Raw genomic sequence first — 26,922 nt, 5'->3', positions numbered from 1 at the left:
CGGTAACTTGACGAGCCGGGCCACAGGCCACGCCCCCGCCTCTCTGATTGGTTCTAGTGATTATTCAAACTCTTGCAGACCCCGCCCCTTCGCCACGGAGGCCTCCGATTGGTCGGTGTCTCGCCAGGCCCGTCCCTCCAGCTCCAGCCTAGCAGGTTCGGTGGGTCTCCCAGGTCGTTAACTCCCAGACCCGTTAGAACCGGTCAGGAGAGGAATGTACTGCTCGATCCTGATTGGCGGCGGGAAAAGGGTTTGAAAAATGGCGGGCCTGACGCTGACTGGCTGGGGCGGTAAACGGGGGGAGTGGTTGGCCTGAAAGGGAAAGCCCCGCCAGATTTAAAAATACCAAGTGTGGAAATAGGGTTGTTCTCAAAGGGTCTGCGGCGGCGGCAAGGTTTCCAGGCGCTAAGGTAACGGAAGCAGCCTGCCCTAGCCCTCCTCCGACCACTGTCCAGGTCCTGTCTCTCCTCCGCCCCAGTTCGGCCCCGCAGTGTTGTCTCCTGAGAGCTGTAGTCGCTGGCCTTGTGACCCCCACACAGGGTCCAAAAAATAACAAATGGAGAGAGGCTGGGGAGCGGGCCGATTGCCTCGCTCCGCCCGNGGGGGGGGCGGGGGGGGGTGGCTCTTCCCGCCTCTCGTGAGGTGTTACAAAACGATCTTTGAGCGAGGCGTTTCCCGCCGGTGGAGTTTCCCTCAGCAGGTCCCTCCCTCCCTTCCCCCTTTGTGTCGGGTGTCCGACACCTGGAGGTAAACAAGGGCGCCCCGGGGTCCCGAAGGGGCGGAAGCGGGTCTGATCTCCTCTGGCTCCGCCCCCTTCCTCCGGGTCCGGGTTCCCGGCGGGGACTGCCCGGCTGGGCGCTGGTCAGCCTGTTTGATTCCCGTCGTCGGCCCGCCACCTCTGCGTAGCCTAGCTGTCACCTCGATATTCACGGTCTTGTGTCTCTTATATGCTAATGTAAAAACTTTTAAAAATCGAAGATCCTCTTGAAACGCCCATAAAAGCAGTGAATGCTCCCCACCCGCCAACTGCTTGTATTCGCCAAGCGCCTTTTGCAGCGTTTTACAAACTCCTCCGGCCCCAGGTTGAGAACCTCGGTTTTAGTCGGAGCGCACCATAGCTACCTTACTGCTTGCTGGCATCACAAGCCGCTTTCCCCCGAGTAGCAGAACTTCCACTGACATCTTAGTATGCTGCTTCTGTGTTGTATTTCGTTTTGAGGTCTGTTTTTTCCTATTGGCCCATGTGTTGCACTGTCGGTTTCAAGACATTTTAAATATTCGGTCTTACTTTCTCAGTAAATTCACTGGCATTTGTTAGATTGTGCCTATTTGGTTTATGTACTGCAGTCATAGTCAATCATAACTCACAACTAGCAGCTTTTTTTTCTTTAACAGATTTGCCGTTTAAAAACTAGGTTTTTAAAAATGTATTTTCCTTGGAAATGGAGATTGTTGCCCAACGTTGTGAAAGTACTAATGCCACTAAGTTTATAAATAAATTTTAAAAGTGTTGCTATATATGTTATGTTGTATAATGTATGTTGCTATTTGAATAATGTAGTATGATTTGTTAATTTGGATTTTTATGTGCCTTTTATAGTACAGTTCTGTGACCTTATTTGAAAGCAGAGTCATTGCAGATGTAATCAGTTAAGATGAAGAATATATGGAGGTGGATAGGCTCCTAATCCAATGAGTGGTGTTTTTATAAAAAGGGGGATTTGGACCCAGAGAAAGGCATAGAGGTTAGACAATGTGAAAAGACACAGGGAGAAGTTGGCCATTTACAAGGTAAGGAGAGAGGCCTGGAATCTTCCTCAAGGTTCCTGAGAAGGAACCAACCTTGTTCACACCAATATCCATTCTTTACTCCCTCACAGTGGAGAACATGAAAACATTTCAATATTTAATCTACTTGTACTTTGGATGCTAAGACTTTACTCTTAGGCTATATTTCCTGGCCTAGAAGTAACATCAAAAAGCACTGGAAAGTGATAAATGAATAAAGTTTAAGTGAGATTTAAGTGAAATCTACACAATTGTTGGTTACAGAACACCCTTTTCTTTTTCTTTTTTTAATAACTATATACAGAATCTGGTAGCGCGTGTGCGCGCGCGCACACACACACACACACACACACACACACAAAATCTAGTCCCAGTTCTGTAAAGATGAGTTAAATACTCAAGAAGTTTAGTTCACTATTGTGAATTATCTGATATACTGTTATGACTTGATCAGAGAACTAAAATGTCCTATAAGTAGGTAATACTAAAGGTCTTTCTCTTGTTTCTACTCTTGTTATGGTTCTAAATGGGAAAATAGGATTGTTTTCTAAAACTCAAATTTACAGCCATTTCTTTTTTGGAACACATCAATTTCATATATTTTAAAAATGATTTTCTAAATTTATTGTTAGTATGATGTATCTTCCTAAAAGACAATGAAAAGGAACGTGTTTATGTTTTTCATAAAGAATGCATAAAGTAAAATCCAGCAAGAGCTTGTGATTTTGAACAGTACACTAAACATTTCTAGGCTTTTGATTGACAAACTATAAAATGAGGTTTGGGGGATAATTTCTAAGGCACCATTCAGCTCTTAAACTGTATGATTCTATAATTCTGTGAATATGTGTTCGTAATGTAGGAAAATAAATATTTTAACTTTTGCAATTGTTAGGTGGTCAAGAGATTATAATTAAAATTTTAAAAGATAAAGAACTCAAGTTGTAGGAAATCCTTTGGTTATGAGTCCCAATTAGTAGTGAGCCTAATTATTTCAAAACAGTATGTGATGAAGTAAGAGTTTATAGCTATTCAAATTAATAAATTATATAAACCAAACTTTAGATTATACCATATTACTTAGTCATTTTATTCTTCCAGTAAAATTATTTAACCAGGGATTTTTCTTTCCCCCTAGGCAATGCCAGTATGATAACTTTATTTGCCAAACTTTACCTGAGTTCAGCTTCTCACCATTGTAACAACTTAAATACTTAGCAATAAGCTAACTGTGAGTTAAGACTGAAGTTGTTTCCAAGGTAGGTCCCCTATTCTATATATATAAATCACTGTTCTATAGATAAACTGGAATTATCTAAAATGTCAATCTAGCAGGATTATGTAGAAATGCACCAAATTGTACTAACTATTGAAATTCCTATCTTTTTTTATTCAGCGATCCTAAAAATATGTGGACTTTTCATAATCTGATTATCAAACCAGATTGGGAAATTCTGATAAAAGAGAATATCATATACCTTTTTCTTTTTTTTCTTAATAAATTCCCTACCCCTACACACAAGGCAGTAAATAATAAACTCTCAATAATTATTTTTTATTATTTCTTGATTAAATAATATAATCAGGCAAATTAAATAATATTCTCTACCATAGGATTAGTTGCATATAAAATAATTCTTGTTCTCTCAAATTGCCAAGTTAATGTAAAAAACTGAAAACCAATACGCTGTACACATAATAGTTTCTTAGCAATTTGCCTTATATTGAAATTTAGTATTTTTAGGTTGTTTTTAAAGGAGTGAGAGGGGAAGGATAAGGATACTAGAGTATTATCAAGCAGGCACATCCACTTGTGGGGAGACCACTGGTTCTGAGGCTTAACTGTATACTGACTCCAGACATTCAATTTAGTGATGTAGTTCAACAATATATTTTTGAAGAAATGAAAATCCAGGCTAAGCCTTTCATTCTACTGCCAGTATTTTCAATAAAAAATGGTAAGAAAACAAAGTTATTCTGTTTTCCTTAAAAAAAAAAACCCTATTTTTATGAATCATATGAACTAGATGTCCACCAGAAGTTATTTATTTTCTAAAAGCCTCCACAGCCAAAATTAGGAAAAGGAAAAACTGCAAAAATCATGTTCTTAAATACATTGTAGATCTACTGAAGCAATCAGAAAATAATTCAAACTATAGTTCCAGACACAGAAGAGCTCTTTTTAGGTGTGTTGATGATTTTTGAGAACAATTTGTGGATTTTCAGTGTGGAACTGAGGATCAATCGGACTTGTCCCAAGTAGAAGGACTTTTAAAACAGAAAGAGAATCCAGCAAGCTTTTGGCAACTGTGTGGGGTTAACACAGTTGGAAACTGGAGGACCCCCTAAGTATACATAATGACCTATTTTCCACCTCCATGGGCTAAATTCTGAGGTGGTATGGAAAGCTAGAAAAGTTTGCCAGCAGATTTTAAACACAAAATGAAAACTCCCAAGGTTTTATGGTGCATAGTGGACAAAAGTCTGGCTAGAGGGAGAGGGACTGTCACAAACACAAGACGGATCTCTTCTTGAAGATATTTGTCATTGTTTTGAAGCTGTGTAGGTGGGAATGCAAAGAGACAAACTCAAAACCATCAAAGCAGAAATGAATCTTCCATAGTCTTTCAGGTCTTAAGGACACGGCGACAGACCACCAAGCCCTCAAAAGCCATGAAACAGTGTCTGAAGAACAGGAATGAGCCTGAGGTGAACTGGGTCTTACTAAAACTTTACAGCACAGGCTGGATACATATAGCTTATTCCTTCACTGGATTAAGATAACTCCTTATCCTTCTACCTATTAGAGGGGTTGATTCTGCCTAATAGAGGAAAGGTCAAATCCTCTTAGTATAAGATATCATCCGGTGCACATCATAATAAAAAAATTGAAAACTGGAGACCTTTGGTAGCTCAGTTGGTTAGGTCCAACTCTTGGTTTCAGCTCAGGTCATGATTCCAGGGTTGTAGAATCGAGCCCCTTCTCAGGCTCCACACTAGCCTGTTTGAGATATTCTCTCTCTCTCTCTCTCTCTCTGTCTCAATCTCTTTCAAATAAATAAATAAATAAATAGATAAATAGAATTTGAAAACTATCAACAAAATCTTAAAAGGAGCAGAGAAAAAAGACATAAATTTTAAAAAGCAGTAAGTCTGAGTGCTGACTCTTCAGTAGAACAGTGAAATCCAGAAGACCATTGAGTGACGTCTTTAAATTGCTAAAGAATAAAAAAAAAATGCTAACCTTGAGTTTTATATCTAAGGGAAAAGCTTTCAAGATTAAGGCAAAATAAAGGTTTTGGACAAACAAAAGCTGAAAGAAGTCACTGCCAATAGTCCTGATTGAGGAAAGCGATCCTATAGCCTCAGGGGGAAAAAAAAACCACACACAAGTAAGGGTAATTATATAAATTTAAAAAGACTATTACTTGTTTAAAACCACAATAATAACAATGTCTTGTGGGTTTTTATAACCTGTGTAAGTAGAATATATAACAGTAGCACAAATGGTAAGAGGGATAAGGGTCTTTCATTATTAAAAAGTGATAAAAGTTGGGGCGCCTGGGTGGCTTAGTTGGTTAAGCGTCCGACTTTCACTTAGGTCATGATCTCGCGGTTCGTGGGTTCGAGCCCCGCGTCGGGCTCTGTGCTGACTGCCAACTCAGAGCCTGGAGCCTGTTTCAGTCTGTGACTCCCTCTCTCTCTGACCCTCCCCTGCTCATGCTGTCTCTCTCTCTCTCATAGGGAAAAAAAAAAACATTCAAAAAGTGATAAAAGTTAATAAAATGTATAAAACCATATGCCCAGCATGCTATGCTTTGGGGTGCTAGTTACACAGGTATGTTTATATATATGTGTATATGTGTGTCTGTGTGTGCCTGCATGCACACAAAAATTTTCCTTCTACACATAGGCTACCAGGTCTTAAATTAGTCTATGCTAAAAAAAAAAAAACAAAAAAACGATGAATGGCTGTTAAGCATACTGAAATATGTTTAACATCATTAATCATTAGGAAAATGCAAATGAAAACCACAATTAAGATTACCACTTCAGACTCACTAGGAGGGCTGTAATTTAAAAAGAAAATAGCAAGTGTTGGTGAAGATGTGGAAATTTTGGAACATTTATATATTATGTATGTAATGTAAAATAGTACAATCAGCATATTAAATAGTTTGGCAGCTTCTAAAATTTAAACATGCATTTACCCAGCAATTCCACTCCTAGGCATCTACCCAAAAGAAATGAACACTTATGTCCACAAAAAAACTTGTATGTGAATATTTACAGCAGTTTTATTTGTAATAGCCCAAAACTAGAAGCAATCCAAATATCTACTGAGGAATAAGTATACAAAAATGTGGTATATCCATACACTAGAATACAATTCATTAATAGAAATGAGTGGAGGAGGAAAAAAAGGAACAAACACTAATACAAACTGTAACATGGATGAACCTTAAAAACTTGCTAAGTGAAAGAAGCCAGACACAAAAGCCAACATATTGTATGATTCCATCTACATGAAATTTCTAGAAAAGGCAAATACAGGGGCACCTGGGTGGCTCAGTCGGTTAAGTGTCCAACTCTTAATTTCAGGTCAGGTCATGATCTCACAGTTTATGGGTCTGAGCCCCTCATTGGGCTCTGTGCAGACATCACAGAGCCTGCTTGGGATCCTCTCTCTCCCTTTCACTCTGCCCCTCTCCTCTCCTGCTCATTTTCTCTCTCGCTCTCGCTCTCATTCTCGTTCTCACTCTCAAAATAAATAAACTTAAAAAAAAAAAGAAAAGGCAAATATATGCACTCAAAGCAGAAGGCTGTTGCTCTAGGGCTAGAGAGCAGGGGCTGACTGTAGAAGCATGATGGAACTTCTTTAGGTGATAGAAATTTTCTAAAACTGGATTAAGATGATGGCTGCACAATTGTATATATTAACAAAAAGACCATTAAGCTGTACACTTACACTGGGTGAAATGTATGTACATTGTACCTCGATGGAGTGGGTTTTTTTAAGCCAGAGTTATGTTTCCATTAGCAGACCACTATATCAAAATGGTAAAAAAAATTTATACTTTTAACAATGAGAGCTGCAGAAGACAATATGAAAATGTAGGGATCACTTGAGAGGAAGTGAATACTACTTTTCTATTTTAGGAAATAGTTAAGAGTGTCAGCAGCTCTTGGATTATAATACCATTGTTAGTTTGCCCCGTATTTGGCTGAATATCTATTGCTTTTATACAATAGGAAATTCTTTTGTAGGTACTTTTCAAATTATCTACTTTTTTGTAGGTGTTCCCAGTTAATTCGTGGTATACTATACCAATCTTACATATAGCCAATGATAGTTTTGAGCTTGGTAATGACTAAAATTTCATATTAATATGAATATAAAAGTGGTATAACTTTGTCCTCTGAATTATTTTGTTACCAAAATAAAAATAAAAATAAATTATTTTGTTACTATGCTTAGTAGTTTGATTATATTTAAAGATATATTTGAAAGCAATAGGAAATTTTCAGATGTAGTTTTATAGGTATCCATCTAAATTTAAAGCTAGAATTCTAATTAGATTGAAAAGTGCACTTAGGCATAGTTGAAGATTGGACTAATTAATAAAAAAAAAGTTTGGGTTTCCCCTATTATCCAAAAGTAAAATGTTCCTATGAAACCTTTCATAAGCTGAAATAGTATATAGGGAAGAAAGAGTATCCCCCCCTTTTCCAAAAATTCAAGTTACACCACTTTACTTTTATGAAAGGCTTATCATTTAATAATGGCTTTTTTTGTAAAGTAAAAATCCTCTTTGGGTTTCTTTTGATCCCTAAGTGAGAATAGGTACTGATATAGGTCTTTCCTAAAAGTGAAATGGTGTAACAGACTTTCAGAAAGTGTGGGATACCTGTATATACTCTGTGCCTAGTAAGACAAACTGAAAGTTTACAGGATGGTAAAAACTGAAGTGATCTTTGCAGAGAACTTCAACAACCATTCTAGGACTTTTTGTAACCGGTTCTCTGGACAATGATCCACCCTTTGTAAAGACACAGCAGTATTCTGTCTGTTCAGTAACATCTAGGCCTATCTCATTCTCCCATTTTTTGTTTTGTTTCCAGGAGGCTTTTAGGTCAAGGGTCTTGGGAATGGAGTAAAGGTAGCCCTAAAATCTGAGTCTGCTCTCTCTGTTGAGTATGAAATAAAAAACAAGGCTATTCACAAAATAGCACTGCACATCCTAAAATATAATAACGTCATAAAAATTTAAACCTATGGGCTTCCAAAATGTCTATATTATGTCTAAAGCAAATGAGAGAAAAGGACACTGGAAAACATACATGCTGGTTTATTAAATTTTTTAAAATGTTTATTTTCAGGAGAGAGAGAGAGAGCATGAGGGAGTGGCAGAGAGAGAGGGAGATACAGAACCTGAAGCAGGCTCCAGGCTCTGAGCTGTCAGCACATTGCCCGATGCCGGGCTCCAACCCATGAGCCAAGAGATTATGACCTGAGCCGAAGTCAGACGCTTAATTGACTGAGCCGCCTAGGCGCCCCCATATATGCTGATCTATGAGACGAGATGAGCAAAGAAGATAGGGCATAGAGGCCACAGGTAGGGAAGTGATAGTGATAAGTAGTAACAACAAGGGTGGATATGGGGCAAGGGGCACAAAGTGACAGGTGTGTGGAGACATCAGATTTTATAAACTTAATGGCTAACACCATCTGTATTGAGCAATAGCGTATGATACACAATACTATTTATTTAACATAGTGTCTGCTTTGTGCCAGGCACTGTTTTAAGTACTCTAAAAACATCAACTCATTTAATCCTAATAATGCCCATGAGATAAATATACTATTATCTACATTTTATAGAGAAAGTCATTGAGGCAAAAAGTTACTTGCAAGGTCACATGATCAGTATCCAGTCAGGAAAAGAAAAACCAATTTTGGTATTTCACAGGTAATGTTATTGAGGGAATCTTTACAGAAAGCCTGGAAGAGCAACAAGGAGGAAGGTATTATTATCCAAAGGGAACTGCAAGCAGGGGCAGCACTGGAGGAACAAAGGCAAAAGTAGTAGTATCCAAAACCTACACACACTGCTTCTGAGGCTCTTGGAACTTAGCTGTTGCATTAGTAGGACTACCATTTCTCCCTGCTTTGTAAGAAGTTAGCCGCCTTCAGATGCACACACACCCCCACAGCCACCTCCTGGAGCCAGGGTAGAGGAGCACAGTGTTGCTGGAGACCAAAGAAAGGAAAAATGCCTCCATCTTCCTTTTGTCTTAATCTCCCATAAGCAGAATGGAACTGGAGACCAATTGGCAGGTGAATCTGGGAAACAATCTGCAGGACTCCAGTGCCCTTAACGCTACAGAGGAGAGGGTAGAAAGTGCTGAAAGGCAACAGACACAACCGGCATAGCTGAACTGGTAATTAGCAGAGCTTAAATCTCATATATTCTGGCTCCCGAGTGCATGCTCTCAACTGCAATATTATGCTATAACACTGTGATCTACTATAAGAGTATTTCGTGTATTTTAAAATAATGTCTGGTCATAAATGCAGCTGGCAACAAATTATAGGAATTGTATTTATTGAATATTCGACAAATATTTAGCAAGATCCCATTTATGCCAGGCACTGTCCTGAAAATACGATGGGGAGAAGAAGAAAAGAAAAGAGAAGAGAGCTCCTTTCTCCCTATTTCAGATTGAACAAAATTCCTTGGGAAGGATTCCAACTGGCTTGGTTTGAATCCTGTGTCCACCCATTGAACTAAGCATTTTAGTGGAGGCGTGGGTATTGGGGAAACAAGCTGGTGGAAATGCCCACTATAATCCTGAGACAAGGATTTGAGTGCAGGTAGTTTATCTGGAGGATTCAGGAAACAGCAGTAGGAAGTGGGAAAATAAGACAAAGAAGGGAAGACAATAAATAAAGAGTACCTTATCAAGCCAGCAAGTGCACTGATAATGACTGGACCATAATCCCATGAGAAAACTGCAGGAAAAAGGTATGAAACATACCTCCAAGTTATCCCACCTGGGAGGCAAGAGGGCTGGGGTATCATTTGGTGAGGGCTGCTGAGATGGGAAGTTAATAATTCTCAGGAATTCGTAAATTGCCCTGACTACACAGGGACAGGGCTGCCCTTCCATGTTTGGAAAACAAGAGATGCACAAACTGGCAGCAAAAAATCTGCCCAAGAGCACTGAAGTGGTAAAAGCCAGAGAGGTATGGGCGGGAATCTATAAGGCTATTCTTAATTTCTTCATCAGATAAAAATTTCCTTTGCACATAGTTGTTATGATTTCAAAGAGTTTTATAATGTAGAAAGTATAATACAAAGAATTATTGTTTAGAAGTTTCTTGGATGGGGAATGTAGATCTTGTTTTACATCTCTCATAGGACCTGGCACACTGCTATATATATGTCCTAGGGTTATAGATTTACTGAGTGAATTTGTCAATTTAATGAGTATCCGAACATATTATTTCATAGGTTTACAAAGGTGGGATTATCTTTAAACTGTCATTACCATCTATATGTCATTTGTTAACTTCTGAAAGAATTGTTTATGTTTCAAGAATTTTAAGCAACATGGTCTTGTTCTATTCCTTCTTCTATCATTCTTCTTAAATCTGGACCATTGTAGGTAACTTTGTTAATTGCCTACCCCATAACCTTCTTCCTTTAAGAAATATCTAGATTACAAGTATGGTATTGATATGGCTGGTTCAAACCAATCATGAGAATGCTAAGCCATGAGAATACTACTCTGATTAGCATGAGGAAAAGACAAGAAAATCATAGATACCAACCCTGACATTGTTGAACTGCTGAAGGAATACCAGTAGCAATCTTTCCTCAGCCTGATTACATCATAAAAATAAACTCCTATTAATGCTGTTAAATAGGTATTCGGTTATACCTAGCTGGTGTTTCATAACTTTTTAAATAGCATCTTTTCGGGGCGGGCTTAGTCGGTTAAGCGTCCGACTTTCGCTTAGGTCATGATCTCGCGGTTCGTGGGTTCGAGCCCCGCGTCGGGCTCTGTGCTGACTGCCAGCTCAGAGCCTGGAGCCTGTTTCAGTCTGTGACTCCCTCTCTCTCTGACCCTCCCCTGCTCACGCTGTCTCTCTCTCTCCTAGAAATAAATTAAAAAAAAAAAAAACATTTAAATAGCATCTTTTCCCTTTTGCATTGCAACAAGGCAAGTTATTTCTAGAGTAAATTATTTAAGATAAATTCATCAGAAACCCCAGAGGAGCACTAACTGTTGGGCCATTCTAGTTTTAATCTTTCTGGATTTCCCTCTAAGGAAAGATCATAGTATTCCCCATGGTTCTTTGCCTATGCTCACCCCTTCAGTATTCACTTTGATATTTTAAAATTCTTTTTTTTAATGTTTTATCTATTTCTGAGAGAGAGAGAGAGAGCGTGAGCAGGGGAGGGTCAGAGAGAGAGGGAGACAGAATCCGAAACAGGCTCCAGGCTCTGACCTAGCTGTCAGCACAGAGCCCGACGCGGGGCTCGAACCCGCAAACAGTGAGATCATGACCTGAGCTGAAGTCGGACGCTTCACCGACTGAACCACCCACGTGCCTCTTCACTTTGATATTTTAAAACTTACATGTAAAGAAGCTCAGGAGAGCTATATCACTAAGAAGGTTGTAGTGGGATGATGGCCTTTCAGATACGAGTTAATGTAGCATAACTACTTAGGTGTGATCTCCTCCTACACAGCCACTCTGCTTGCTCAGCTATATTAAAAAAAAAAAAAAATTCTCTGTTCTTCCTCCAGAATATATTCTGAGTCTCTACTTATTTCCATCTCTACTATCATATCAGTTCACAAGTTCAAGTTCAAGCCACAAAATACACCAACAGACTGTGAACTGGTCTCCCAGTTCCAGGAACTGTTGGCCCTCACAATCTATCTACCACAGGATAGTAAGAATGATCTCCTCAAAACAAATCCGATCAATCACTTCCCAGCATAAAACCTCTCAATGGCCTACGGTTTACATAAAACAAAATCTATACCTTATCATTACATACAGTGTCCTGTGTGATCTGCCCACTTCGGGTCTCTTTAACTTCATCCCCAGTCACCCTCCCTCTCACTCACTAGGCTATAGCTATGTAAATAATCTTTCAGTTCCTCAAGCACATCAAAAACTTTTTTGCCTCAAGGCCCTTTGCACAAGCTATTCTGTTTCTCTAGAATGGCCTTACCTTCTTTCTCATCATGGCTGGCTCCCTCGCTTCAGGTTTAAGCTTAAATATAAACTTCACTGCCCAATTTTCTTTCATAACACTTATGACATTAATCACTTCCTGTAATACTGTATTAGTTTGCTTATTAATTTAGTATATATGCTGTCAACTAGTCCCAAGAGGGCAGAGACATGACTCTTTCTCCTCCTTTAACAGAGCATTTGGCATGTAATTTGAATTAAATGAATGAAACAATCATTAGCAGTGATTTTACTTGAAGGCAATCCCCAGATCCCAAACTGGATTATTTGTATCTTTCATGTAAAAGAGGGACATGTGATTGCAGCTTTCTGCATTATGATAAACTAGATACTTGGGTATTTTTACATTCCTCCAAAAATTAGTTCTTGAGTAAATTATTCTTTTTAATGCAGTAGGATGGCAAAAAAAAAAAAAAAAAAAAAAAAGGGAACTACCTAAGGAATTTCCTTCTGCCAGCAAAATAAGGGCCAGGGAGAGACACCAACCATGAGTTAAACTCAGAATTGCTACCTTTAAGTGGTAAGTAAATCTGAGGACCATGAGAACAAATGCCCAAAGCAGTCGTTTACAAAACAAATAAGGGAAAATGAACTGGGGACATTAAAGAAAGAAACTATAATGGTAGTATGTTGGCAGCACACTTTTTCTGTTGGCAGAAACATGAAAATCCTCACTATGGAAAATATCCCAAATTAACTTTAAGAGAAAAAAAATCACAGATTAGCCAAATATAACTACAAAATCAAAGATGACCAAGTACATGAAGAAGAAAGCCAGCACCAAACACCCAAGGAATTCAGATATTACAATCATTAGATTCAGAATAGTAAGAATACCTTTTTTAGTAAGAAAAAGAGTGAAGTTATAAAGATGAGGAAGCAATGGGTGTCTATCAGGAATGATCATAAAGATCTAAAAAACAACCAAATGGATCCTTCAAACATAAAGGACACAATTGTTGAAACCTCAGTGAACAGGCTAAACCAATTAGAGCTGAAAACAAAATTAACAAACTGGAAGATATTATTGAAATTACCTAGAATGAAGCACAGAAGAATGAGATGAAAACATAAATAATGAAACTGAAAAGTTTGAAAATAGAACAGTTTATCAATATTCCAAAATGGTTAGTCCTAAAAAAAAAAAAAGAGTAAGGCAAGAAATGGTATTATTTTAATTTTGTAGCTGAATTTTTAAATAATGACAGGGGTGCCTGGGTGGCTCAACTGGTTGAGCATCTGACTTTTGATTTCAGCTCAGTTCATAATCCCAGGGTTGTGAAATCAAGCCCTGTGTCGGGCTCTGTGCTGAGCACGGAGCCTGCTTAAGATTCTCTCTTTCCTTCTGCACCTCTCCTCAGCTCATTCTCTCTCTCTAAAAATAAATAAATAAATTAATTAATTAATTAAAAAATAACGGGGCATCTGGGTGGCTCAGTCGGTTAAGCGTCTGACTTTGATTCAGGTCATGATTTCACGGTCTGTGGGTTCAAGCCCTGCATCAGGCTCTGTACTGTCATAACAGCTCAGAGACTAAAGCATGCTTCAGATTCTGTCTCCCTCTTTCTCTCTCCCCTTCCCCAGCTCACTCGCTCGCTCTCGCTCTCTCTCAAAAAATAAACTAAACATTAGAAAAAATTAAAAATAAAATAAAAAATAAATTCAAAATTAGGAAGTATAAAGTAACTCAAGTAGTTTAATAAAATGAAAACTACAACACAGATACTGCATAATATCAAAGATAAATCATACTCAAATAAGCAAAAGAGAAAAGACAGTTCACCTACAAAGGAAAATAGACTGACAGCAGCCTTCTCAATAGCAACAATGGAAGCCAGAAGACAGTGAAATAATACCTGTCAAATGCTGAGAGAATTACTCATCCTAGAACTGTGTGCAACCAGTAAAACTATCTTTAAAGATAAAGGCAAATAAAAATATTTTAAGATTAAGGAAAATTGTGGATCAGTAGACTAGTTCTAAAGAGAGACTTCTGAAGTATGTACTATAAGAAGGAAAATAATCCTAAAATACAGTATGAATACAAGAAAGAATAATGAGCATTTATAATTTTTTTAATAGCCACAGTTCCTTTTTTCTTTTAAGCCTATTTATTTATTGAGAGAGAAAGAGCATACAAGCAGGAGGGGGGNGGGGGAGAGAATCCCAAGCTGGCTTTGCACTCTGAATGTGGAACCCAACACAGGTCTCAGTCCCACGAACTGTGAGATCATGACGTGAGTTGAAATCAAGAATTGGACACTTAAAATAAGTCAGGCAGAGAAGGACAAATACCATATGTTTGCATGTATAGGAGGATTAGGAGGAACTTCTCTCCATGGGGGAGAAGAAGAGGAAAAATAGTGGGGGAGAGGGAGGGAGGCAAATCATGAAAGACTCTTGAGTGCCAAGAACAAACTGAGGGCAGATGGGGTGGGGGGAGGGGAAGTGGGGTGATGGGCATGGAGGAGGGCACTTGTGGGGATGAGCACTGGGTGTTCTCTGGAAAGTAACTTGACAATAAACTATTAAAAAAATTGGACGCTTAACTGACTGAGCCACCCTGGAACCCCAAATAATGAGCATTAAAAAAAAAAAAGGTGAACAGTTGTCAGTATGAGAAAAGGAAAATAGGTAAGAAGAAAATAACCAGTCAGAAGCACAGAGAGAAACAAGGAAAAGTGCAAAATACAGAAAAGCGCATGAGAGATAAATGTGACAAAGTGAAAAACTCTAACATTCATGTAACTCTAGTCTCAGAAGGCGAAGACAGAAAATGGGGGGAAGGTATATTTGAAGACATAATAGCCAAGAATTTTGCACAACTGACAAAAGACACCCATAGGCTTAAAAAAAAAAAAAAGAAAGAAAGAAAGGGAAGGGTGCCTGGGTGGCTAACTCAATTAAGCATCTGACTTCAGCTCAGGTCATGATCTCATGGTTCATGAGTTTGAGCCCCTTATCAGGCTCACTGCTGTCCTGCCCCCCGCCCCAATGCTCTGCTCTTTCCAATGGTTCTAAATGAATGAATGAATGAATGAATAAAAGAATGAACATCAGCCTGTCACACCTTACGCACTTACACAAAAATTAATTCATTTTGGACAATATAATTAAATGTAATGTGAAACTATACAATTTTTAGGGAAAAAACACACAGGAGAAAATCCCTGGGATCCATATCTAAGAGTTCTTAACACCAAAAGCACAGTCCATGAAAGGACAACCTGATAAACTGGACCTCATCAAAACTAAAAAAAAATTCAGGCTGTGGAGAACATTAAGACAGGATGAAAACCAAGTGACACACTGGGAGAAAATACAAAGGACTAATATCTGTATTACATAAAGAACTCTCAAACCCCAACAACTTTTTTAAAAATCCAATTAGAAAATGAACAGAGATGAACTGTAATTCATCAAAGCAGGTACATAGATGGTGAGTAAGCAAACAGAAAGATGTTCAACGTGATTAACCATTATGGAAATAAAAATTAAAACCATGACGAAAGATCACTACACACCTATCAGAATGGCTAAAATAAAAACTGACAACACCCAGTGCTGACAAGAATACACAGAAGCTAGAATGCTCACACATTGCTGCTGACAATGTAAAATGGTACAGCTGCTCTGAAAATAGGTGCAGTTTTTAAACACCTAAATATGAAACTACAGTCTACCAATTGCACATCTGGAAATTTTTGTGTTCACACAAAAACCTGTACATGAACATTTACAGCAGCTTTATTCATAATATCTCCAAGCTATAAACAACCCAGAGGTCCCTCATCAGGCAAATGGTTAAACAAATTGTTTTACATCCAAACCATACTTATTAGCAAAAAAAAAAAAGGGAACAAATTGTTGATATATGCAACAACCTAGTTGAATCTCCAGAGTGTTGTGTTGAATCAAGAAAAACAATTCCAGGGGCGCCTGGGTGGCTCAGTCGGTTAAGCGTCTCAATTTGGCTCAGGTCATGATCTTACAGTTTGTGGGTTTGAGCCCCATGTCCGGCTCTGTGCTGACAGCTAGCTCAGAGCCTGGAGCCTGCTTCAGATTGTGTCTCCCTCTCTGATCATCCCCTGCTCACGCTGTTTCTCTCTCTCTCAGAAATAAATTAAAAAACATTTAAAAAAAAAAAAGAAGAAAAACAATTCCAAATGTCACATACTATATACTTCCATGTATTTTTTTTTTATATTTTGTTTTGAAATGACAAAATTAAAGAAATGGAGAACAGCATAGTGGTTGCTGAGGGTTAAGGGCGGGGGGGGGTGGCTATATAAAGGACAAGATAAAAGATCCCTGTGGTGATGGAAGCATTCTGAATCTGACTATATCAATGTCAATTCCCAGTTGCAAGGTTGTACTACAGTTTTGCAAGAGGAAACTGGGTAAAGGGTATACAGAATCTCTCTGTGATATATCTTATAATTGTATCACAATCTAAAATTATCTCAAAACAAGTCCATTTTAAAAATTACAATAAGCTAATAGAGGGAGAAATGGAATGATAAGAAAAATATTCAATCGGGTTTTTTAAAAAGGCAAGAAAGCAGAACATTAACAAAGAACAGATGAAACAAATACAAGACAAATGTTAAGATGGTAGTTTTAAATTCAAATACAGTTAGTAAATATACTAAATAGTTCAGTTAAAAGACAAAGATTATCAGACTAAGATTACAAAAGCAAAACCCAATCATATGCTGCTTAAGATACACTGTAGGTACGGCACTGAAAAAGTGAAAATAAAAGGATGGAAAAAGATCTATCATAAAAGCATTAACCAAAGAAATCTAGTATTGTTACTCAAGTGTCAAAAGTCAAATCTGTGTCAACATTACTAGAAATAAAAAGAACATTCATAAAAGAATCAATATATCAAAAGAATATAAAGATCCTACACATTAAAAGAAACATCATCATCAACTTGAAAATTTATATGAAATGGACAAATTCTTTGAAAACTCATCTTAACAAAACTGACAGATGAAGAAATAGAATATCTGAATTTATCTATTAATAACTTTAGTCCCTATTTACTCTTCCCATGAAGAAAACTCAAGGCACATAGCGGCTTACCGGTAAAGTCTATCAAAGATTTTGGAAGTTCACAAAGTCTTCCAAAGAATACAAAAAAAGGAAACACTGTGAACTTGTGAAGTAAACAAAACATTGGTAACTAGGGTTGTCCAGTTAATCTGAATTTCACATAAATGATGAATGAGGTTCTAGTGTAATATATTGCACAGGATAACAACATACTAAAACATTTTGTTTATTTGAAATTCAAATTTCAAAAACTGAGTGTTCCATATTTTATTTGCTAAATCTGGCAACTGTATTGATAATAATACCTGACTAGGGCTTTACAAGGAAAGTAAATTACAGGTCAGTGTCTCATGAATATACCGGCAGCAATCCTAAACAAAATACTGATAAACTGAATCCAGCAACACAGAAAAAGAGTAACATCATGATCAATTTGACATTCTTCCACAAATGCAAGATTAGTTTCACATTCAAAAAAAAAAAAACTAGAAACAAGTGTAATATATAATTTATAATAAAAAGTTAAATTTTACATATTAAGAATCCAAATTGATTTGTAGATTCAGTGCAATGGCAATATAATTCCTAGCAGGCTTTCAAGGTGAGGAGTCCTAGTGCTGTTTACTTGGTTGCTGCAAATTTCTAAAAGTATGGTTTCAGAGATAAGATGATCCCACAGTAGGGTCTGAAGGATGAATAGAGTGGATAGTGTAATAGGTAGGGATGGCAATTTCCAAAGAAGGAAATAGCAGGTGAAAAGCACACATCCTTTAAGCAGTATGGTTTGTTTGGGGTGGCTGGGTCATGCAGAAGTATAGAGCGTAACATGAGAAGTGGTATCAGAAACTACAGAGCCAGGCAGGGGCCAACGTATAAAGGGCTCAGACTTTTATCTTGTAGGTCTCAAGCAATAATGGGAGTGGGGAAAGGGAAGAAGAGTTTTTAAACACAGGAAGTAATGGGAGGCAAAGAAGTGGATGTAAGTGTACATACACTACCCTTTTAAAGACTATTAAGGAAATCAGAGAGCTTAGGTAAATATCTAGAGTTAAGGAAGGGTGCTGGCTTGGATGAAGTGTTTGTTTTAACATGGGAGAAACTTGCAGCTTGTAGAAAGGCTGAAGATACAAGAAAGAGGGAAAGATAATTAATGGAACAAAAAACTTTGGGAGAGGAGAGGTAATAAACAAAACAAAATAAAACAAAGAAGTCTTTGTGAGGTTTGTCAGAATGCAGATGGTTTTGTTGGTAGGCGCAAGACAACTACGAAATTTCTGATGGTTAGTGTCAATTTTCTTCGTTAAATAGCAGGCTGGTTTAGAGATTAAAACAAGAGGGCAGAAAAAGTATTGACAATTTGATATTAGCTAAGGATGGCTAGAAGAACCTGCAGTGAAGTACTCTGGAGGCAGGGGCAGTCAACTAAGATTGGACTGACATAGGGCTGATTTTTGCCAAGCAGGTTGAGAAGGAAGGTCTTCCAGGGAATTGAAGAGAACAAAAGTTGTCTAAAGTAACAACACAGGATAAGAATAGGAAACCCCTAAAGAATGTTAATTTCTCATTATGTTCATATATCCTGAAGTCACGGTTGCTAGGTATAGGAGTAACACTTTCTCCAGCTAGACAATTGTTAATCTTACATACCAATAACAAAAATAGACATATTTTGTCTTTTTCCTTATCAGAACCATATCATTAATTCGCTTATTTTTTAAATGTTTAACGTTTATTCATTTTTTTGAGAGACAGAGTGCGTTTGGGAGAGGGTCAGAGAAAGAGGGAGACAGAACCTGAAACAGGATCCAGGCTCTGAGCTGTCCACACAGAGCCTGCTGTGGGCCCGAACCCGCAAACGGAGATCATGACCTGTGCCAAAGTCGGTTGCTTAATTGATTGACTGATTTATTATTATAAATAAACATTTATAAAAATAAAATGTTTATTTTTGAGAGAGGGCTCCCATGTGCACATATGCCTGTGCGCGATGGGATGAGGCAGAGAGAGGGGGACAGAGGATCCAAGCAGGCTCCCTTGCTCATAGCAGAGCCCAATGCTAGGACAGAACTCAGGAACAGCAGGATCATGAATGGATAAGCGACTGAGCCACCTAGATGCCCCCGTCNAAAGGATCATGAAATGTTATGGCATTAAGGAATAATTTAGACAGATTAAATTATTTATAGGAATTTTGCAAAAGCAGTTAAAAAAAAAAAAAAATTATAAAAAAAAAAAAAAAAAAAAAAATGCTTTTTAATGGACCAAACATATTAACTATATCAAAGATAACCTAGGATTAAAATAAATGTAGCAAGAACTATTGGTATTACAAGCAAAGATTCACAGAAGCACACAAATAGTCCACATTTACACTCATCAGGGCCTGTTCCATATAAATACAAAAGATACCGTACCCTTAGGCATGACTTACAAAATCTAATTATGTGCTTTGTGGCAAAAATTCACAAAATCTAATTATGTGGTTTTGTGACAAAAACTTAAAAATTTCCTGCAAAGTTAGGGAAGCAGTCCATATGAGACCACCTTACTCTGACTCCAGCTTCTTAGTTCAAGGTTCCCAGGATCACCCTTAGGTTTGATAATTTACTCAAAGGGCTCAGTGAACTCACTGAAAGCTGTTGCACTCACAGTTACGGTTGCAGCAAAAGGATACAGATAAAATCAGCCAAGGGAATTGGTGCACAGGGTAGAGGTCAGGAAAGTTACATTTGTGGAGCTTCCAGTTATGCTGTCCTTGTTGAAATATGGACAGTGTTACTTTTCCAGAAATGCTGTGCAACAATACATAGGAAATATTGCCAACGGGGGAAGCTTATCTGAGCCATGGTTTCCATAGTTTGTATTGGGGCTCAGCTACGTAGGTGTGGTTGACTGTCCTTGTGGCAGATTTTTAGAATCCAATCCCTCCAGAGGTAGAGAGGATTCCGAGTGGCTCAAAGCTGCCATCATAAATCACAAGACTATTTAGTGTGGCCCAAAGCTCCAGGTAAACAAAACCACTCTTTTTTGAGTAAGGTTAATTCTTTACTGTGTATTCCTAAAATGTCAAAATAACCAATTCTCTGATTAGATTTATATAAAAAGTAGACATTAATAACCTGCTTTCTGGCTCCCTGCTACCCAAGTCTTATCTTTATTACTTCTTTATGATTTTTACTTCAAAAGATGAATGCTTCAGTAAGTTTTTCAAATTCATGTTAGGATATAGAATTATACATTTCATTTAAGATAACAATATTCTGGTAAACTTCCATCTTTTGTAGGAAAATTGTCTATCCTGTCTCACAGTTTGCTCACTGTATTATTAAGTGGATGTTGTGCAGGTGACTTTCATAATCCTATCTGAATGAGTTGAATTCTCCTGGACTATAATCAGGAATAGAAAGGCAGGCCAGGGTGCTTTACGGAAATCATCTTTCATGGGTTCTCTGCTGTTGCTATGGCGAAAGACTGTTTCTTTAAAATATGGCAACTCTATGAAACCACACTTACTCTGCTTCTCATTACCTAATCCTGTTCTGAAGGGGTTCTACAGAGTCCTTGACTTCCTCATTTATTCACAGGCCACAGGGAGACAATTTGCCTTCACAGGAGATATTGCTTCTAGAAAAGCACTTTATTGGTGCTTTCTAAGATCTCCTATCTCTGATTAGGCACTTTCTATCCTTCTCTCTCTCCCTCGTCAGTGTTTGGATTCTGTTCAATCTCAGCTCTTTCTCAAAATGTTTTCTTGACTTCCTAAATGGGCTTGCTGCCTAGTGCTTCTGGTCTCACTTGCGTTTTGTAGCATTTGTGTAATTTTGGAGTTTGGTGTTTTCTACGTCAGCTGTTTGCTGAAAATTCAGTGTCTGTGTATTTATTTCCACTCTCCTTTCTGCTTTGGGTTGGTCAAAGGAGAATGAATGAAAAAGTTCAGAACTAAGCAGACCCTGTGGTCTTACAGAATGCTGATATAATAAATTTTTGTCCTGTGTTTTCAAAAGACTTGAAGAAATTCTCTGAAAAGTACTGTGATTACTGACTTCAGATAATGAACAAGAATGCTATAGCTGTCAGAAGCCAAATAAAAGCCGATTATTTAGATGTTCATATCCACTATGACTTTATGTATAGAAATAATGCAGTGAATTAGTTCTAATGAAAAAATTGAGGCATATAGTGTAGAAAAAACTTTAATGGAAGAAGCTCAGACAGAAGCAGCACTTTATTCTGTGGCTAAAAAAAAGAATTTTTAGTAAACTATTTTTCCTGAACCCACACAATTAAAACAGTGTCCAGGAACGTTTGAGGAGATCTTACTGAATTATGGATGAGGGGATGTTCCAAGAATTCTTTTCTGATCCTGGGGATTTAAAGCTATGTCCAGGCTCTTTTTGATGACTAATACCATTCCATCTTGGTAGTCAGCCACAGATATTTTTGTACCCAGAGCAAGCTCCAGCATTACCTGGGAGCCACATTGCTTTTTGTATGCTTAATGCTCTGATAAGAAGAAAATCACAGTGGAAACAGCAGAGATACGCTGACCTAAATGTTACACTCTGAACAATATCAGTGAATGTTGTTTTAACACAAATATTGCTAGTTATAACCAGGCAACTTAAGGAGGTGAGAGGAAAAGCCAAGTACTTGGCAGTCACAGATCTAGGGTTAGAATCCAATATGCATTAACCCTAGTGAAAATTTCCACTCTATGACAGGACCCCAAGAAGCATTGTCCAAAAGTGGGGATATGCACTGGAATCATTTGGTTGGCTCAGAAATCCTCAAGCATTGGTTGAGGACTATTGGCACCCTTCCAGACCTGAAAGAAGAAAATGAAGCTCCTCTTTGGAGAAATATAGTATCATCCAATACTTCAAATTATTTCTGTAATTAATTTTCAAACAAAATGAAGAGCAAACAATCAAAGATAATAGGATGCAAGAAGAATCGAGAATGAGCCAACTATGGTAGAAACGACAGACAAAAGACAAAAGAAACGGACTTAATAACAAACATGATCTAAAATATCACCCTGCATGCTATGGTCATGGAAGAAAAAGTCAAGCTTTCAAATTTTGTCCAAGAACTAAAAACTATAGAAAGTGACATATTTTAACCAAAGATAAATATAAATAAAATAATAGAATAACTAAAAATATAAAAATTGTGGATGAATTTTAGAGTGTATCTAAAGAGAAGGAGTAACTGAAAGATAGGCTAAAAGAAATAACACAATGAAGGAAGAAAAAAATAAAATTAAAAATTAAAAATATTGAAGACAGAGCAAGAGACATGAAGGATACATTGGGATACATTAGAGTTCCAGAAATGGAGAGAATATGAGCAGAAATTATATGTGAAGAGATAATAGCTAAGGATTTCTGAGAACTGATTTAAGATATTAATCTATAATTTAAGAAGCCAAATAAAGTACTTTTCTTTTTAAAAAGAAAAGGCATATTATTGAAGTAAAACCCAGAAAATCAAGGAGAAAAACTTAAACGAAGCCTGGGTGACTCAGTCACTTGAGCGTAGGACTCTTGATTTTAGCTCAGGTCATGATCTCGCAGTTCCTGGGATGGAGCCCTGTGTTGGGCTCCATGCTGTCAGTGCAGAGCCTGCTTGAGATCTTCTCTCTCCTCCTCTCTCTCTATGCCTTCCCTGTTTGGACTCTCTCTCTCAAAATAAATAAACTTTAAAATATATAAATAAAAGAAGCCAGGGGTGGGAGATGACCCTCAAAAGAAACTTGCACTTTCTGGAAAGAAGGCAAAGATTAATATTGGATTTTAAAAAGGATATATATATGTTATACGTTTTAGGATCAGAAGAATAGAAAAAGAGTTTATAACTTCCAAACTAATTGCAAGGAAACTGAACTATTTTAAATACTCCAAAAGACAGCAAAACAAGTAGGAACAATAAATAGAAAGCACAAAAGATGATGAATGTAGGTTTAAACACAAGTATATTAGTAATTCATAACTATTGACTAAATGCCCTACTTAAGACACAAAGATTATTAGACTAGATTTTTTAAAAATGCAAAACCATGTTCTCTAGAGGCGCATTTAAGTTAACAGGATACAGAAAGACTGAGAGTAAAAAGATGGAAAAATATAGTTGATCCTTGCTTGAGCAACATAGGTTTGAACTTCACAGGTACAGTTGTATGGGGATTTTTTACAGTACAGTGTTATAAACATATTTTATTATTTTCTTAATAGCATTTTTTTAAAAAATTTTTAATTTTTTTTTTTTTTTTTTTTTCCTGAGAGAGAGAGACAGCATGAGCAGGGGAGGGTCAGAAAGAGAGGGAGTCACAGAATATGAAGACAGGCTCCAGGCTCTGAGCTAGCTGTCAGCACAGAGCGCGATGCAGGGCTCGAGCCCAAGAACCATGAGATCATGACCTGAGCAGAAGTCAGACGCTTAACTGAGCCACCCAGGTGCCCCGCATTTCTTTTCTTTACTCTATTGTAAGAATACTGTATATAACACATATACCCATGCAAAATACGTGTTAACCGGCTATTCATGTTATCAGCAAGGCTTCTGGCCAACAGCAGGCCCTTGGTAGTTGAGTTTTTGGGGAATCAAAAGTTGCACACAGCTTTCTGACTGCATGAGGGGTCAGCACCCCTAAACCCCACATTGTTCAAGAGTTAACTGTATACCATGCAAACACTAAGTAAAAGGCAGGTGGTGTAACTATATTAATACCAACCGGACAAAATAGAATTTAAGGCTAATAAAACCATTACAGAGATAAGGAACATTAAAATATTCAGTTCCAGGTTCATATAACAATCTAAATTTGTGTCAAGTAAATAACATGGTCTTAATATACGTAAAGCAAATATTAACAGAATGAAAAGGAGATATAAATTTACAAGGCTACATAGGATATTTTAACTTACTAATTTGTAGAACAAGCAGCCAAAAGTCTCTAAGGATACATTAAAGTGAATAGCACAATTAATAGGACCCAATGGACATAAGCAGAATACTAACCTAACAGGAGAATATAAAGTGTTTTTAAACACAGAATATTTTCAAAACTCAACCATATTCTTGGTCAAAAAGCCAACCGCAATAAATTTTAAAGGATTTAAGTCATACATAGTTCTATAATTGCAATGCAAATGTGAAATCAGTAAGGGTAGCAGATCATCTGCATGTTTGGAATTATGAAATGGACATCCAAATAATTATGCATCTGGATGAGTGGGTGGCTTACTCGGTTAAATGTCTGACTCTTGATTTCAGTTCACGTCATGATCTCACATTTTGTGGATTCAAAGCCTGGCATCGGGCTCTGTGCTAACAGCATGAAGCCTGCTTGGGATTCTCTCTCTCTCTCTCTCTCTCTCTCTCTCTCTGTCCCTCCCCTACTCGTGCTCATGCTTTCTCTCAAAATAAATAAACATTAAAAAACAATAACCATGAGGGAATTTAGATAACACTTTGAGCTCAATTATAGTAATACATATCAAGACTTGTGGGATACAGGCAAAGCAGTATTCATAGGGAAAGTAGAGCTTCTAATTCACGTATTAGTAAAGAAGTTGGTAAAAGAACAGCAAAATAAACAAAGTAGAAGGGAATAATAAAGAAAAGAAAAAGAAAAAATATAATAGAAACTATGAATAAAACTAAAATTGGCTCTTTAAAAGGCCTAATGAAATTGATAAAACACTCTAGTGATGTCTGATCCAAAAAAGAGAGAAGGTATATCCAGAATGAAAGGAGAAACTACAAATCTAGTGTACGTTAAAAACATAAGAGGTTATTATGAGCAAGCAAACAGTATAAACATTTAGAAAAAAAGACAAAAATATCTGTCTCAAACACTATATACATAGTGGTGGAACACAGAAAGTCTTTTGAGACTGGGAACAGGACAAGGGTGTCTGCTAACACAACTTCTTTTCTAATACTGGAGTCCTAGCCACTTAGTAGAGTAAGAAAGAAAACCAAATAAATTAGAAATGAAGGAACAATACTCAATATTTGCAAATGATGTGACTGAGTGCACTGATAATCTAAACGAATATATAGATAAAGTATTATGAGTAGGAAATTTCATGAACATGAATAGGAAAGTTTGCTGAATCCAAACATTATTATGGGAAAAAAATCAGCTAATTTCTATATATTGGCAACAAAGAAAATGGAATATTAAAAAGATGCCACTTACATCAGAATAGCATCAGAAATAGTTACATATGGATAAATCTAATAAAAGGTATACAAAACTTTTGCAAGATGACAAAATTCTATTAAAAGTCATTACAGAAGATCTGAATGAATTCAAAAATATATCATGTTCATGGATTAAAAGGCTCAGTACTATAAAGATGTCTATTCTCTCCTAGATTAATGTATGGATTCAATGCAATGTCAACCAAAAATCCCCTAAATTTCTGTTGTGTTGTGTTGTTTGTTTTGTTTTTTCTGGATGTGGGTAGCAATTATACAGATGTTTATTTTTCCATAACTACTTAAAGTGGACATTTATGTTTTATGCACTTTTGTATGCTTGCTTTATTTTAATTAAGTAAAAGAAAGCACAGTGTAAAAGAGTGTACTAAAATAGAATCATTCATATAGATGTATATACTAACATACAATTTTTCTCTAGAAGTAAACAAGAGAAATTGTTAACATTGCTTGCTTTTAGGGCCAAGGATTTGAAAAAATGAAAGGAAACAGGCTTTCTTCATATTGAATCTTCTGTATTATTCGAATTTCCTAACCATGTTCATGTTAGGATTATGGGTCAATATGTAAAGTTTTATAAATTTAAAAAAGTTGTTTAATTATTTATTTTAAAGTAAAACCCAGAAAAATTCAATTATGTTAAAAGGTCCAGACAGAAGGAAGGCAGGGAAAAATACTTTTTAAAGAATCATATTACAACCATTTCAGAAAGCAAATATTTTAATGATACCAACAACCTCCCTCTAACTTAGGTTTCACAAATCAGTATTTCTATTTTGTCTCCTCTGAAGTAGGATTACCATGAAGTTAATGCATTTAAGCTCCAGAGTCCCTCACCTGGACAAGCCCTTTTAAAGGTTTGTGTCTAATTTTGTATTTATAATTTTATATGCTTTTTCTTAAAGAAGACCCCTCAGGTGCTCCTGGGTGGCTAAGTCAATTGAGCACCTGGCTCTTGATTTTGGCTTGGGTTATAATCTCGCGGTTCGTGGGTTTGGGCCCCGCATCAGGCTCTGTGCTGACAAGCATAGAGCCTGCTTCGGATTCTCTCTCTCCCCATCTCTCTACCCCTCCCTGCTTGTACTTTATCTAAACTTTAAAAAAAAAAAAAAAGATCCCTCAAATTATAGAAGTTTGATGCTCCCCAAAACCTGATTTCAACCTAGGCTGTGAATACTTAAAGGAATTCTTACCTGCCCTGAATATGAAGATTTGTAGAAATAAACAATGAACTATGGTTGCTATGAAAATTTCTTTGTCTGAATAAAAAATTCACTTGTAGATATCTTTTAAATCAGGCATTGAGAATTTACAGTTCACCTACTCTAAGAATGCTTTCTACTTGCTAGAGATGAATCATTGCCTCCTGTGCACTAAATTTGTACCTTTCCTCTCATTTTATTGAGGCATGTGTTTTAGTCTGTTTGGGCTGCTCTAAAAAACACCATAGACTGGGTGGCTTATAAACAGGAATGTATTTCTCCTAGTTCTAGAAAGTGGGAAGTTCAAGAGCAAGGTGCTGGCAGGTTTAGGTCTGGTGAGCTGGCTTTCTTGTTCATAATGCTGTC

At 37.2% G+C, this 26,922-nt stretch overlaps 1 long non-coding RNA gene across 2 annotated transcripts; it reads left to right on the top strand.

The window, feature by feature from the left end:
• Positions 1–12: 12 nt before the first annotated feature.
• On the top strand, positions 13–26,922 carry LOC144244378 (uncharacterized). Of its 2 annotated transcripts, XR_013338927.1 has the most exons (4): positions 13–410; positions 2,927–3,047; positions 26,146–26,211; positions 26,521–26,922. It is a non-coding gene; the product is annotated as an uncharacterized LOC144244378 (long non-coding RNA). The 2 variants fall into 2 exon arrangements; XR_013338926.1 differs by having other exon boundaries at positions 26,146–26,922.

Source organism: Crocuta crocuta, unplaced genomic scaffold (assembly GCF_008692635.1).
Source record: "Crocuta crocuta isolate KB4526 unplaced genomic scaffold, BGI_CrCroc_1.0 scaffold158, whole genome shotgun sequence".
NCBI classification, from domain to species: Eukaryota; Metazoa; Chordata; class Mammalia; order Carnivora; family Hyaenidae; genus Crocuta; species Crocuta crocuta.
This window is presented reverse-complemented; position numbering and strand designations above follow the sequence as displayed.